Source organism: Protopterus annectens, chromosome 16.part0 (assembly GCF_019279795.1).
Source record: "Protopterus annectens isolate FY-2018-M chromosome 16.part0, PAN1.0, whole genome shotgun sequence".
Taxonomy (NCBI): Eukaryota; Metazoa; Chordata; order Ceratodontiformes; family Protopteridae; genus Protopterus; species Protopterus annectens.
In genome coordinates, this window is record NC_056750.1 from 867,002,518 (window position 1) to 867,018,218 (window position 15,701).

At 43.2% G+C, this 15,701-nt stretch overlaps 1 long non-coding RNA gene across 1 annotated transcript; it reads left to right on the forward strand.

The window, feature by feature from the left end:
- The first annotated feature begins 9,903 nt into the window (after positions 1-9,903).
- LOC122790961 lies at positions 9,904-14,814 on the forward strand. Its single transcript, XR_006363054.1, has 2 exons — positions 9,904-10,401; positions 13,807-14,814. It is a non-coding gene; the product is annotated as an uncharacterized LOC122790961 (long non-coding RNA).
- The last annotated feature ends 887 nt before the right edge of the window (positions 14,815-15,701 follow it).

Here is a 15,701-nt window from a genome sequence, read left to right on the forward strand (position 1 = left end):
AGCTCATCATGTATGAGATTGGTCTACTGGGGAATTGCTCTGTAGCTCATCATGTATGAGATTGGTCTACTGGGGAATTGCTCTGTAGCTCATCATGTATGAGATTGGTCTACTGGGGAATTGCTCTGTAGCTCATCATGTATGAGATTGGTCTACTGGGGAATTGCTCTGTAGCTCATCATGTATGAGATTGGTCTACTGGGGAATTGCTCTGTAGCTCATCATGTATGAGATTGGTCTACTGGGGAATTGCTCTGTAGCTCATCATGTATGAGATTGGTCTACTGGGGAATTGCTCTGTAGCTCATCATGTATGAGATTGGTCTACTGGGGAATTGCTCTGTAGCTCATCATGTATGAGATTGGTCTACTGGGGAATTGCTCTGTAGCTCATCATGTATGAGATTGGTCTACTGGGGAATTGCTCTGTAGCTCATCATGTATGAGATTGGTCTACTGGGGAATTGCTCTGTAGCTCATCATGTATGAGATTGGTCTACTGGGGAATTGCTCTGTAGCTCATCATGTATGAGATTGGTCTACTGGGGAATTGCTCTGTAGCTCATCATGTATGAGATTGGTCTACTGGGGAATTGCTCTGTAGCTCATCATGTATGAGATTGGTCTACTGGGGAATTGCTCTGTAGCTCATCATGTATGAGATTGGTCTACTGGGGAATTGCTCTGTAGCTCATCATGTATGAGATTGGTCTACTGGGGAATTGCTCTGTAGCTCATCATGTATGAGATTGGTCTACTGGGGAATTGCTCTGTAGCTCATCATGTATGAGATTGGTCTACTGGGGAATTGCTCTGTAGCTCATCATGTATGAGATTGGTCTACTGGGGAATTGCTCTGTAGCTCATCATGTATGAGATTGGTCTACTGGGGAATTGCTCTGTAGCTCATCATGTATGAGATTGGTCTACTGGGGAATTGCTCTGTAGCTCATCATGTATGAGATTGGTCTACTGGGGAATTGCTCTGTAGCTCATCATGTATGAGATTGGTCTACTGGGGAATTGCTCTGTAGCTCATCATGTATGAGATTGGTCTACTGGGGAATTGCTCTGTAGCTCATCATGTATGAGATTGGTCTACTGGGGAATTGCTCTGTAGCTCATCATGTATGAGATTGGTCTACTGGGGAATTGCTCTGTAGCTCATCATGTATGAGATTGGTCTACTGGGGAATTGCTCTGTAGCTCATCATGTATGAGATTGGTCTACTGGGGAATTGCTCTGTAGCTCATCATGTATGAGATTGGTCTACTGGGGAATTGCTCTGTAGCTCATCATGTATGAGATTGGTCTACTGGGGAATTGCTCTGTAGCTCATCATGTATGAGATTGGTCTACTGGGGAATTGCTCTGTAGCTCATCATGTATGAGATTGGTCTACTGGGGAATTGCTCTGTAGCTCATCATGTATGAGATTGGTCTACTGGGGAATTGCTCTGTAGCTCATCATGTATGAGATTGGTCTACTGGGGAATTGCTCTGTAGCTCATCATGTATGAGATTGGTCTACTGGGGAATTGCTCTGTAGCTCATCATGTATGAGATTGGTCTACTGGGGAATTGCTCTGTAGCTCATCATGTATGAGATTGGTCTACTGGGGAATTGCTCTGTAGCTCATCATGTATGAGATTGGTCTACTGGGGAATTGCTCTGTAGCTCATCATGTATGAGATTGGTCTACTGGGGAATTGCTCTGTAGCTCATCATGTATGAGATTGGTCTACTGGGGAATTGCTCTGTAGCTCATCATGTATGAGATTGGTCTACTGGGGAATTGCTCTGTAGCTCATCATGTATGAGATTGGTCTACTGGGGAATTGCTCTGTAGCTCATCATGTATGAGATTGGTCTACTGGGGAATTGCTCTGTAGCTCATCATGTATGAGATTGGTCTACTGGGGAATTGCTCTGTAGCTCATCATGTATGAGATTGGTCTACTGGGGAATTGCTCTGTAGCTCATCATGTATGAGATTGGTCTACTGGGGAATTGCTCTGTAGCTCATCATGTATGAGATTGGTCTACTGGGGAATTGCTCTGTAGCTCATCATGTATGAGATTGGTCTACTGGGGAATTGCTCTGTAGCTCATCATGTATGAGATTGGTCTACTGGGGAATTGCTCTGTAGCTCATCATGTATGAGATTGGTCTACTGGGGAATTGCTCTGTAGCTCATCATGTATGAGATTGGTCTACTGGGGAATTGCTCTGTAGCTCATCATGTATGAGATTGGTCTACTGGGGAATTGCTCTGTAGCTCATCATGTATGAGATTGGTCTACTGGGGAATTGCTCTGTAGCTCATCATGTATGAGATTGGTCTACTGGGGAATTGCTCTGTAGCTCATCATGTATGAGATTGGTCTACTGGGGAATTGCTCTGTAGCTCATCATGTATGAGATTGGTCTACTGGGGAATTGCTCTGTAGCTCATCATGTATGAGATTGGTCTACTGGGGAATTGCTCTGTAGCTCATCATGTATGAGATTGGTCTACTGGGGAATTGCTCTGTAGCTCATCATGTATGAGATTGGTCTACTGGGGAATTGCTCTGTAGCTCATCATGTATGAGATTGGTCTACTGGGGAATTGCTCTGTAGCTCATCATGTATGAGATTGGTCTACTGGGGAATTGCTCTGTAGCTCATCATGTATGAGATTGGTCTACTGGGGAATTGCTCTGTAGCTCATCATGTATGAGATTGGTCTACTGGGGAATTGCTCTGTAGCTCATCATGTATGAGATTGGTCTACTGGGGAATTGCTCTGTAGCTCATCATGTATGAGATTGGTCTACTGGGGAATTGCTCTGTAGCTCATCATGTATGAGATTGGTCTACTGGGGAATTGCTCTGTAGCTCATCATGTATGAGATTGGTCTACTGGGGAATTGCTCTGTAGCTCATCATGTATGAGATTGGTCTACTGGGGAATTGCTCTGTAGCTCATCATGTATGAGATTGGTCTACTGGGGAATTGCTCTGTAGCTCATCATGTATGAGATTGGTCTACTGGGGAATTGCTCTGTAGCTCATCATGTATGAGATTGGTCTACTGGGGAATTGCTCTGTAGCTCATCATGTATGAGATTGGTCTACTGGGGAATTGCTCTGTAGCTCATCATGTATGAGATTGGTCTACTGGGGAATTGCTCTGTAGCTCATCATGTATGAGATTGGTCTACTGGGGAATTGCTCTGTAGCTCATCATGTATGAGATTGGTCTACTGGGGAATTGCTCTGTAGCTCATCATGTATGAGATTGGTCTACTGGGGAATTGCTCTGTAGCTCATCATGTATGAGATTGGTCTACTGGGGAATTGCTCTGTAGCTCATCATGTATGAGATTGGTCTACTGGGGAATTGCTCTGTAGCTCATCATGTATGAGATTGGTCTACTGGGGAATTGCTCTGTAGCTCATCATGTATGAGATTGGTCTACTGGGGAATTGCTCTGTAGCTCATCATGTATGAGATTGGTCTACTGGGGAATTGCTCTGTAGCTCATCATGTATGAGATTGGTCTACTGGGGAATTGCTCTGTAGCTCATCATGTATGAGATTGGTCTACTGGGGAATTGCTCTGTAGCTCATCATGTATGAGATTGGTCTACTGGGGAATTGCTCTGTAGCTCATCATGTATGAGATTGGTCTACTGGGGAATTGCTCTGTAGCTCATCATGTATGAGATTGGTCTACTGGGGAATTGCTCTGTAGCTCATCATGTATGAGATTGGTCTACTGGGGAATTGCTCTGTAGCTCATCATGTATGAGATTGGTCTACTGGGGAATTGCTCTGTAGCTCATCATGTATGAGATTGGTCTACTGGGGAATTGCTCTGTAGCTCATCATGTATGAGATTGGTCTACTGGGGAATTGCTCTGTAGCTCATCATGTATGAGATTGGTCTACTGGGGAATTGCTCTGTAGCTCATCATGTATGAGATTGGTCTACTGGGGAATTGCTCTGTAGCTCATCATGTATGAGATTGGTCTACTGGGGAATTGCTCTGTAGCTCATCATGTATGAGATTGGTCTACTGGGGAATTGCTCTGTAGCTCATCATGTATGAGATTGGTCTACTGGGGAATTGCTCTGTAGCTCATCATGTATGAGATTGGTCTACTGGGGAATTGCTCTGTAGCTCATCATGTATGAGATTGGTCTACTGGGGAATTGCTCTGTAGCTCATCATGTATGAGATTGGTCTACTGGGGAATTGCTCTGTAGCTCATCATGTATGAGATTGGTCTACTGGGGAATTGCTCTGTAGCTCATCATGTATGAGATTGGTCTACTGGGGAATTGCTCTGTAGCTCATCATGTATGAGATTGGTCTACTGGGGAATTGCTCTGTAGCTCATCATGTATGAGATTGGTCTACTGGGGAATTGCTCTGTAGCTCATCATGTATGAGATTGGTCTACTGGGGAATTGCTCTGTAGCTCATCATGTATGAGATTGGTCTACTGGGGAATTGCTCTGTAGCTCATCATGTATGAGATTGGTCTACTGGGGAATTGCTCTGTAGCTCATCATGTATGAGATTGGTCTACTGGGGAATTGCTCTGTAGCTCATCATGTATGAGATTGGTCTACTGGGGAATTGCTCTGTAGCTCATCATGTATGAGATTGGTCTACTGGGGAATTGCTCTGTAGCTCATCATGTATGAGATTGGTCTACTGGGGAATTGCTCTGTAGCTCATCATGTATGAGATTGGTCTACTGGGGAATTGCTCTGTAGCTCATCATGTATGAGATTGGTCTACTGGGGAATTGCTCTGTAGCTCATCATGTATGAGATTGGTCTACTGGGGAATTGCTCTGTAGCTCATCATGTATGAGATTGGTCTACTGGGGAATTGCTCTGTAGCTCATCATGTATGAGATTGGTCTACTGGGGAATTGCTCTGTAGCTCATCATGTATGAGATTGGTCTACTGGGGAATTGCTCTGTAGCTCATCATGTATGAGATTGGTCTACTGGGGAATTGCTCTGTAGCTCATCATGTATGAGATTGGTCTACTGGGGAATTGCTCTGTAGCTCATCATGTATGAGATTGGTCTACTGGGGAATTGCTCTGTAGCTCATCATGTATGAGATTGGTCTACTGGGGAATTGCTCTGTAGCTCATCATGTATGAGATTGGTCTACTGGGGAATTGCTCTGTAGCTCATCATGTATGAGATTGGTCTACTGGGGAATTGCTCTGTAGCTCATCATGTATGAGATTGGTCTACTGGGGAATTGCTCTGTAGCTCATCATGTATGAGATTGGTCTACTGGGGAATTGCTCTGTAGCTCATCATGTATGAGATTGGTCTACTGGGGAATTGCTCTGTAGCTCATCATGTATGAGATTGGTCTACTGGGGAATTGCTCTGTAGCTCATCATGTATGAGATTGGTCTACTGGGGAATTGCTCTGTAGCTCATCATGTATGAGATTGGTCTACTGGGGAATTGCTCTGTAGCTCATCATGTATGAGATTGGTCTACTGGGGAATTGCTCTGTAGCTCATCATGTATGAGATTGGTCTACTGGGGAATTGCTCTGTAGCTCATCATGTATGAGATTGGTCTACTGGGGAATTGCTCTGTAGCTCATCATGTATGAGATTGGTCTACTGGGGAATTGCTCTGTAGCTCATCATGTATGAGATTGGTCTACTGGGGAATTGCTCTGTAGCTCATCATGTATGAGATTGGTCTACTGGGGAATTGCTCTGTAGCTCATCATGTATGAGATTGGTCTACTGGGGAATTGCTCTGTAGCTCATCATGTATGAGATTGGTCTACTGGGAATTGCTCTGTAGCTCATCATGTATGAGATTGGTCTACTGGGGAATTGCTCTGTAGCTCATCATGTATGAGATTGGTCTACTGGGGAATTGCTCTGTAGCTCATCATGTATGAGATTGGTCTACTGGGGAATTGCTCTGTAGCTCATCATGTATGAGATTGGTCTACTGGGGAATTGCTCTGTAGCTCATCATGTATGAGATTGGTCTACTGGGGAATTGCTCTGTAGCTCATCATGTATGAGATTGGTCTACTGGGGAATTGCTCTGTAGCTCATCATGTATGAGATTGGTCTACTGGGGAATTGCTCTGTAGCTCATCATGTATGAGATTGGTCTACTGGGGAATTGCTCTGTAGCTCATCATGTATGAGATTGGTCTACTGGGGAATTGCTCTGTAGCTCATCATGTATGAGATTGGTCTACTGGGGAATTGCTCTGTAGCTCATCATGTATGAGATTGGTCTACTGGGGAATTGCTCTGTAGCTCATCATGTATGAGATTGGTCTACTGGGGAATTGCTCTGTAGCTCATCATGTATGAGATTGGTCTACTGGGGAATTGCTCTGTAGCTCATCATGTATGAGATTGGTCTACTGGGGAATTGCTCTGTAGCTCATCATGTATGAGATTGGTCTACTGGGGAATTGCTCTGTAGCTCATCATGTATGAGATTGGTCTACTGGGGAATTGCTCTGTAGCTCATCATGTATGAGATTGGTCTACTGGGGAATTGCTCTGTAGCTCATCATGTATGAGATTGGTCTACTGGGGAATTGCTCTGTAGCTCATCATGTATGAGATTGGTCTACTGGGGAATTGCTCTGTAGCTCATCATGTATGAGATTGGTCTACTGGGGAATTGCTCTGTAGCTCATCATGTATGAGATTGGTCTACTGGGGAATTGCTCTGTAGCTCATCATGTATGAGATTGGTCTACTGGGGAATTGCTCTGTAGCTCATCATGTATGAGATTGGTCTACTGGGGAATTGCTCTGTAGCTCATCATGTATGAGATTGGTCTACTGGGGAATTGCTCTGTAGCTCATCATGTATGAGATTGGTCTACTGGGGAATTGCTCTGTAGCTCATCATGTATGAGATTGGTCTACTGGGGAATTGCTCTGTAGCTCATCATGTATGAGATTGGTCTACTGGGGAATTGCTCTGTAGCTCATCATGTATGAGATTGGTCTACTGGGGAATTGCTCTGTAGCTCATCATGTATGAGATTGGTCTACTGGGGAATTGCTCTGTAGCTCATCATGTATGAGATTGGTCTACTGGGGAATTGCTCTGTAGCTCATCATGTATGAGATTGGTCTACTGGGGAATTGCTCTGTAGCTCATCATGTATGAGATTGGTCTACTGGGGAATTGCTCTGTAGCTCATCATGTATGAGATTGGTCTACTGGGGAATTGCTCTGTAGCTCATCATGTATGAGATTGGTCTACTGGGGAATTGCTCTGTAGCTCATCATGTATGAGATTGGTCTACTGGGGAATTGCTCTGTAGCTCATCATGTATGAGATTGGTCTACTGGGGAATTGCTCTGTAGCTCATCATGTATGAGATTGGTCTACTGGGGAATTGCTCTGTAGCTCATCATGTATGAGATTGGTCTACTGGGGAATTGCTCTGTAGCTCATCATGTATGAGATTGGTCTACTGGGGAATTGCTCTGTAGCTCATCATGTATGAGATTGGTCTACTGGGGAATTGCTCTGTAGCTCATCATGTATGAGATTGGTCTACTGGGGAATTGCTCTGTAGCTCATCATGTATGAGATTGGTCTACTGGGGAATTGCTCTGTAGCTCATCATGTATGAGATTGGTCTACTGGGGAATTGCTCTGTAGCTCATCATGTATGAGATTGGTCTACTGGGGAATTGCTCTGTAGCTCATCATGTATGAGATTGGTCTACTGGGGAATTGCTCTGTAGCTCATCATGTATGAGATTGGTCTACTGGGGAATTGCTCTGTAGCTCATCATGTATGAGATTGGTCTACTGGGGAATTGCTCTGTAGCTCATCATGTATGAGATTGGTCTACTGGGGAATTGCTCTGTAGCTCATCATGTATGAGATTGGTCTACTGGGGAATTGCTCTGTAGCTCATCATGTATGAGATTGGTCTACTGGGGAATTGCTCTGTAGCTCATCATGTATGAGATTGGTCTACTGGGGAATTGCTCTGTAGCTCATCATGTATGAGATTGGTCTACTGGGGAATTGCTCTGTAGCTCATCATGTATGAGATTGGTCTACTGGGGAATTGCTCTGTAGCTCATCATGTATGAGATTGGTCTACTGGGGAATTGCTCTGTAGCTCATCATGTATGAGATTGGTCTACTGGGGAATTGCTCTGTAGCTCATCATGTATGAGATTGGTCTACTGGGGAATTGCTCTGTAGCTCATCATGTATGAGATTGGTCTACTGGGGAATTGCTCTGTAGCTCATCATGTATGAGATTGGTCTACTGGGGAATTGCTCTGTAGCTCATCATGTATGAGATTGGTCTACTGGGGAATTGCTCTGTAGCTCATCATGTATGAGATTGGTCTACTGGGGAATTGCTCTGTAGCTCATCATGTATGAGATTGGTCTACTGGGGAATTGCTCTGTAGCTCATCATGTATGAGATTGGTCTACTGGGGAATTGCTCTGTAGCTCATCATGTATGAGATTGGTCTACTGGGGAATTGCTCTGTAGCTCATCATGTATGAGATTGGTCTACTGGGGAATTGCTCTGTAGCTCATCATGTATGAGATTGGTCTACTGGGGAATTGCTCTGTAGCTCATCATGTATGAGATTGGTCTACTGGGGAATTGCTCTGTAGCTCATCATGTATGAGATTGGTCTACTGGGGAATTGCTCTGTAGCTCATCATGTATGAGATTGGTCTACTGGGGAATTGCTCTGTAGCTCATCATGTATGAGATTGGTCTACTGGGGAATTGCTCTGTAGCTCATCATGTATGAGATTGGTCTACTGGGGAATTGCTCTGTAGCTCATCATGTATGAGATTGGTCTACTGGGGAATTGCTCTGTAGCTCATCATGTATGAGATTGGTCTACTGGGGAATTGCTCTGTAGCTCATCATGTATGAGATTGGTCTACTGGGGAATTGCTCTGTAGCTCATCATGTATGAGATTGGTCTACTGGGGAATTGCTCTGTAGCTCATCATGTATGAGATTGGTCTACTGGGGAATTGCTCTGTAGCTCATCATGTACGAGATGAGCTAAATTCCAATTCCTCCGAGCTACACGCTCTAAGGACCTAAACCTTGTCACCACAATAAATAGGACATGCTGGAGAGATAAATTCCTGTCCCAGAGACTTCCTATACTCTGGAACAAGCTACCCATCTATGTCAAGCAAAGTTCTTCATTAGCACTCTTCAAGAAAAATCTTGATGAGTGGATGGGAAATAGGAAATACACCCCGGGATCACTTCTGTGGCTCTGCTCGACAGTGGCACAGGAAAATAACTTTCTTGGGTGGAGTAAGCTATGGTACCATGCTGGCTAGGCTTACATAGGTCCTTGGGCAGATAGCCTGGTACCTACCTATGAACACACGTGTTAGGAACCTCAGCTGTCCACAAATTGGACTCAGATTTCCGCCCTTTCCCTCCTGCCTAAAATTGGTACTGTTTGGGGAAAATGAGGCAATAAATAATGGCAGTAATTAGATTTAAAGACTTTGTGTAGTTAAGGAAACGTATAATTCGCATTCTGGTATTTATTCTGTGAATATCACAAATTAATAGTGCTAATATTTGAAAGTTTCCTTGGCTGTTTCTGGATTCGTCCCTAACTGGTTGAGACAGAGAAAACATATAATTCTGTTTTTGTTAACATTTTGTTTATGAATTTAATAACGTTTTCATTAAAAATTTAAATTAACTAAGTTACTAAAAGCTAACCCTTAAAACGCCGATCACGTGCTTGATTTAGGGCAGGTAAACGCCCTTGCCACGCCTACCAGCTGTTCTGTTAGTGCAGGCAGACTCGGAAGGGCGGGGCTTGTGTTTGGAGCGTGGGAATGGTGGTTATGGAAATGGAGGCCGTTCTTTTGTGTAGGGGGCGTGTTCTGTCATGTTTACTAACCGCAGGGACGGAGGGCAGGTAACCAAACAACCAACATGCCGTGCAGGGAAGGTGACTTTGGGTTGTACCATCCCAGGACACCGAGTGACGGGGACCGGGACCCTGACGAGCTTGAAGCCTTGGTGGAGACCATGCGGCGCAGCCTCAAACTCAGAAGTAGTGGTAGCTGCAAGGAACGGGCGCGGGGCCGCCAACCGTACCCGCTCCCCTGCTGCTGCTCCAGGCTAAGCCACGAGGACTTCGCGCGCAGGACGTGCACCAGTAGTACTCAGAGACGTGCTCCCGGCCGGAGTCCACGAGCGGAGGCGGATCCGCAGCGAGCCTTGCAGGAGCTGCTTCGCAAAGGCAGCCTCATCCAGGAAGCAGTGAAACGGCTGCGGGCGCGGCGGGTACGGGACGAGTCCCGGTGGGAGCCCTGAGCCCCGGAGTGCCAGCGGTGAGTATCGGGCAGCAAATCCTTTACCGTTAGGCATGTGCCGTGGTAGCTGCTGCAGAACTGAGCAGTTTGCTCGGAGGTTCCTTATGTTTCCGTTAGGTTGTGTTTGGGATGTTTTAGCAGCCTGATGCTCCCGATTCATTCATTGAGCGTCACGTGTTGTGGGCTCAACGCTAACCTTCTCCTAGGGCTCCGTTACCCGGGGGCGCTAAGTGAGCCTTTTACACGTACTTCTGTACTAGGTAACTGTGAGCCTTGGATCTCTCTTGATAAGATTGTCTGAGTGATGGTCTTAAACCCAGTCAGGGGTTTGTCGGACTCTGGTAATGCATGCAGAAGATGTAATAGTACGGAGTTTGCTGTTTATACCCCCTTCATTTTGTCGTCCTTATCAGTGTTTTGGTGGTGCAGTAACAGGTATTGCAGTCAGATGACTTATAATACTAAGTTTTTGGTTATTGAGAACCTGTATGCTTTTACAAAAGTTTATAGGAAATCTTAAAGTTTCTCTCTGGCACACTCCAACTATATTAAAGGTGAGAGTGAATACAAAGAATTTTTCTTAAACTCTCTTCCCACCCAAAGTATATTAATAATGGAAGGTAAAACAAGAGGGAGAAATACAGTTCTAGAAGTCAAGACAGATATGTACATAGAGAGGGGTTTAAAATCTAGGTTTTAACCCTCCCCATAAAAATAAACGGCAAATTGGTTTGTACTTTGCAAAGCTTCCCTCTGGCTCTGTTTTGTTTACCTGATTTGTGTTTTTGTGTTACCTCCTTAATATTGATATTTATCATGCATCTCAGCTGTATACTGTGCAGGCCAGTTGGTTGTACAAGCATTGGCTTAAGAATGAATTAAAGACATTTTAAGGACTGTTGCATTTTGTAATTTGTTTGTTTTTAGCAGTCAGTCTGTCTACTTGTGTTATCTATCTTTGATCTAGTAAATCATATGTGTTTCCTTCAACCAGTTGTAGAGTACAAACCCCTTGGTTCTTGGAAAAGGTGCTGTTTATGCCCCCAGAATATAGAAACATGATCTCTCCTCCCACTAAGCTGTTTTTGAACTTTTGGTTCAGCTTTACAAGCTAAGTGTTGAGGTGGGGGTTGTTTTTAACTTCAGAAATAGTCATAATAGCAGCTGCAAAGCTGGACACGTAACTTGTTTATCACTGGATCAAATTTATTCTTGGGAGAGGTAATGAGTCACAATACGGGCAGTTGTACAGTTTCCAGGTTTTCCTCTTGCAAACTGTACTGATAAACATGACACTTGCATTACAAATCTACACCTCCCTCATGAAGTCCTGAAGCTAGGGGAGTGGTGGTTTCTCATGTTTTGCATATGTCTTTTGGAAGGTGACTTTGAATCAAAGTATCAAGACGTTCTTAAGTCTAGTGAATAGTGATTGGTGGTAACTGTACACATCTGCAGGGGTATGACTTTGGAAAACTGAGCATTGACTAAATATTTTGCTGTCAGAAGAGAGACTCTCTCCGTCTTGTCATGCTTTGATACTGCTTACTTCTCAGCTGTTTACATTTTTGTCTTATACTTTTGGTCTGCTCCTCATAAAATGTGGTTTTCTGGCAAATGTCATTGAGGGCTGTTGTCACTAAGTGATGACAGCTGTTGAGCAACACATTTTGCATTTGTATGATTTTTCTGAGGAATATTAAGTCCAAAACTCAGATGTTTTAAGATTAATAGAGCAATATTTAAAATCTGTTCCCCTGTACTTTTGGCTTTGTGCAGAAGTTGAGAGATATGCAGCATAGCATTGCCATTGTAGGCTAGACAGTGGCTAAAGACTTGGTACCAATTCATTTATCTAGTTAAAAATACACCCATGATTCTATGCAGTGGTATCATTGTATCAAACGTTGTTCAGATTATGTATGTATGTATGTATTGAGAAAAATCGTATAACATGTCTATTCATATAATATACACTTATGAAACTACCTGTAATATTTTATAGCATAATGCCAGGAGTGCATGCTTACATTCTCATTGTAGCATGCAAAACACCAGATGATGTATCTAAATGCCAAACATGGTTAATTGAATTAGTAGCTGCCAACATTTGTCCCCTTTGCCGTGTTACAGAGCCAGTCATTTTTCAAGATGCTCTGTATCCTGACCCCACTCAACACAGTGGTGTGTTTATTGACTAGAACAACTACTGCATTGAAACAATGATATGCAAGCTGCAGTCTTACTGTGTACAGTATGTGCAGCAGTTTTGGAACCTGTTAGTGGAAGGTAGGGAGGGACTTGAGATGAAGTCTCTAAAGCTGTAAGAAGTGTGTGTGCTGCATATCTTGTATCACACACACACGCCAGATGTAAAACTACCAGCAACATAGGTTGTTGCTGCCCTTTTACTACAGATTTGGTGATACTGTAATTGCCTGACAGGCAACTGTTACATGACTGACATGTGGTGATGTATGCAAGTAGCTTGTCCCCAACACAATAATAACCTAGACTTCATATTTAAAGTTAAATTTAACATTGAGGCAAGGGTTTCATAAATACAGTATAATATACACATGGTGGTTACAACCTTCATGTTCTGTAAATTGTTTACTATAAAATAATTGCAGGTAATCCATACTAAAAAACAGGATGCCAGACCTTGATCGTCAAGTGCAAGCTGAAGGCAGTAGTGGGATTGTTGAGCGCAAGCTGAAGACAGTAGTCTATATCTAATGTAGAATTGCCTTGCCTACAGTCTTCAAGAAAAACTGAGATAATTGGAAATCTCCAAAAAAGTCACATGGATCCCCTGAGATGCAGGGATAGTGCATGGTGTTATAAGCTGAAGTACCCCTTGGAAATTAGGGGGCAGAGAGGTAACTTATTATGAATGTACAAGATGCTATGTGGGGAAATGAGGTTCCATGGTGGGGGGGGGGGGCATCTTATTTAGCCATGGTGTTATTTCTTTAAAGTCTAGAGTCCATGGATGTATAGCAGTGTGGGCAGAAGTAGCAAGTGGGGCACTGTTGTCAGGCCAGGACAAGTTCAGATTCGTAAATCTCGGTGTAAAATATTCTGCAAATGTTCCAGTTACCTGAGCTACAGCACGGAGTGGGGTTCTTTGTGTATGAATGTGCCTTCAAAGTTCTGTTACTTCATTGTTGCTTGATGCTGTTTTGATCATAGTGAGTTCATGTTCTTTCCAAGCAGAGTCTGCTGATGGCCTAAATTCTTTGCCACCACACCTGTGGTAACATAACCTGTTATAAAATTGAACTTTTGAGAGTGGTTAGAAGGATACTGTAAACTTTGTTTTTTTTTTCAGTGCCCATCTTTTAGAAAGAAGTAAAACAAGTCCTCTCTCTCTCTCTCTCTCTCTCTCTCTCTCTCTCTCTCTCTCTCTCTCTCTCTTAGGCTATAGCCAGAGGGTTTATACTTTGGTAAAGAATAAAGGAAGAAAAAGACATCGACTGAAAAGTTGGCGACGATGAACTGGCATGGGGACAGTGAGATAGGAAAGGAACAAAGAATGAACTTGAGGGACTGAATGGTGTTTTGCTCGAGGAATGAGCGGGTGCACGCTGACTAAGCAGCTATGACTTCTGTGCTTCTGCCAGATGAAGAGGCTTGTGGACACTGTTTCTCAGTTAGCAGTCTCGAGTCCCATGCCTGGAAACTATGGTAACAGACCTCAAATCCTGAAGGGCTGTGTGTAGGCCGCAGGACTGACCTCCATGTGAGAGCTTCATCTTGTTTAGTCAAGTGACTAGGATTTGGCAGGCAAAGGAGGCTGTTGCAAAATAGAGGCTCTGGTATTTTAATCCTGAATTTGTGAACTGAAAACAGACCCAGCTCTTGTAAAGATGGGAGAAGAGAGCTTGAGCTTTGACTGGGGTGTTGCTTATATCCTGACATAAGCTTTGTTGTAGCCAGTGTATGCTAATGTGAGCTGCAGAGTTCAGATGTAGCTCTAAGTAAGAAAATCTTTATAGAGCATGAGCATCCATTCTATTGGATGTTGGAGGGGTGGGTTTATATACATATCGGAACTCTAAATGGTTGCGTACACTAAAATGTTTACTTCAGTAGTGTCTTCCGGAATCTCTTGGTAAGAAACTGCAGAAGGCAATAAATTGGAATAAATTTCTGTGACAGTAGATCAGATTACTAACAGAACTACTCTCTGTGCTGTGACCTGAATATGCTGAGATGGCTAAAAGTTGAATCTCTTGGTAAATTAAATGCGTTTGGACCTCGGACCATTAGCTTTTGTTGCACTGCAAAACTGATAAGTTTTTAAGTGGTAAGATGTATGGTGATTTAACAGAGAAATAATTAACTGATGGGCAGACTGTTGACATCACCAAAGACAATTTGTAATTATTATTATTATTTTTTTTTTATTAAATTTCTTACTGAAAAGTTGTGGTGTCTTAATTTGGTTCAGTGTGTATTTGGTTCAGTGTCAGTGCATTTAAGTCACAAGTTATGTGGAACCAGTTCTCTTGGAAAAAGGTTAATACACCTTCCTCATTTAAATTCAGATTCATGGGCTTGCATGGACTTGTGATAATTGGACGTATGCTAATTGGTATGAACGAGTATGTGACACACCCATTGTTTGTGCACATGTGACATGACCATTGTTTGTGCACAAGTGGTGGTAAGTTAGCAGCTTTGGACTATGAGTGAAACCCATTCAGACTGTGAGGAGACACTTTGACCAGAATGCATAATTAGAAGCGTGGGTAGAATAGTGTAATGGACATCTGGTTGCGTCTGATAAGGACCCTTTGTATATATGCTGATGGAATGTTTTTGTTGCCATATTAGCTCATTCCTGTTCAGTCAACAGCTGGCACCACATTAGGCCATTCTGGAACTTCTCTATCACTGGTATTGTTAATGAATTGATTACAAGTCAATTTCTATTCCATTGTCTGGTAACATGTCTTGGCTGGGTTTGACCATTCAGTTGCCGTGCCATCCATGGGTGGCTTAAACACGGGGACCAGTGAATATTACAAGTCAGGGGGAGGTGGAGATGTAGTCTGGCAGCCATGAGTAGAGTGACAGTTTGACGCTGTCATTATTGAACTGGGTTGGTTCCATTGTCATGAAAAAAGGTTGTTCTATTTATCAAAGCTAAGTTTGTTTGCTTTGGCAAAAGAAAAGACTTGGAAATTGGCTGTGATCGCTTGTTTGGAGTAGAGATTCCAAGCTTGACTTGTATTGCACAACAGCAGTTGAATTTATCATTTCATGTTGATAGCAGTTTGTGGCTTTTTTTTTTTTTTTTTTTTTTTTGC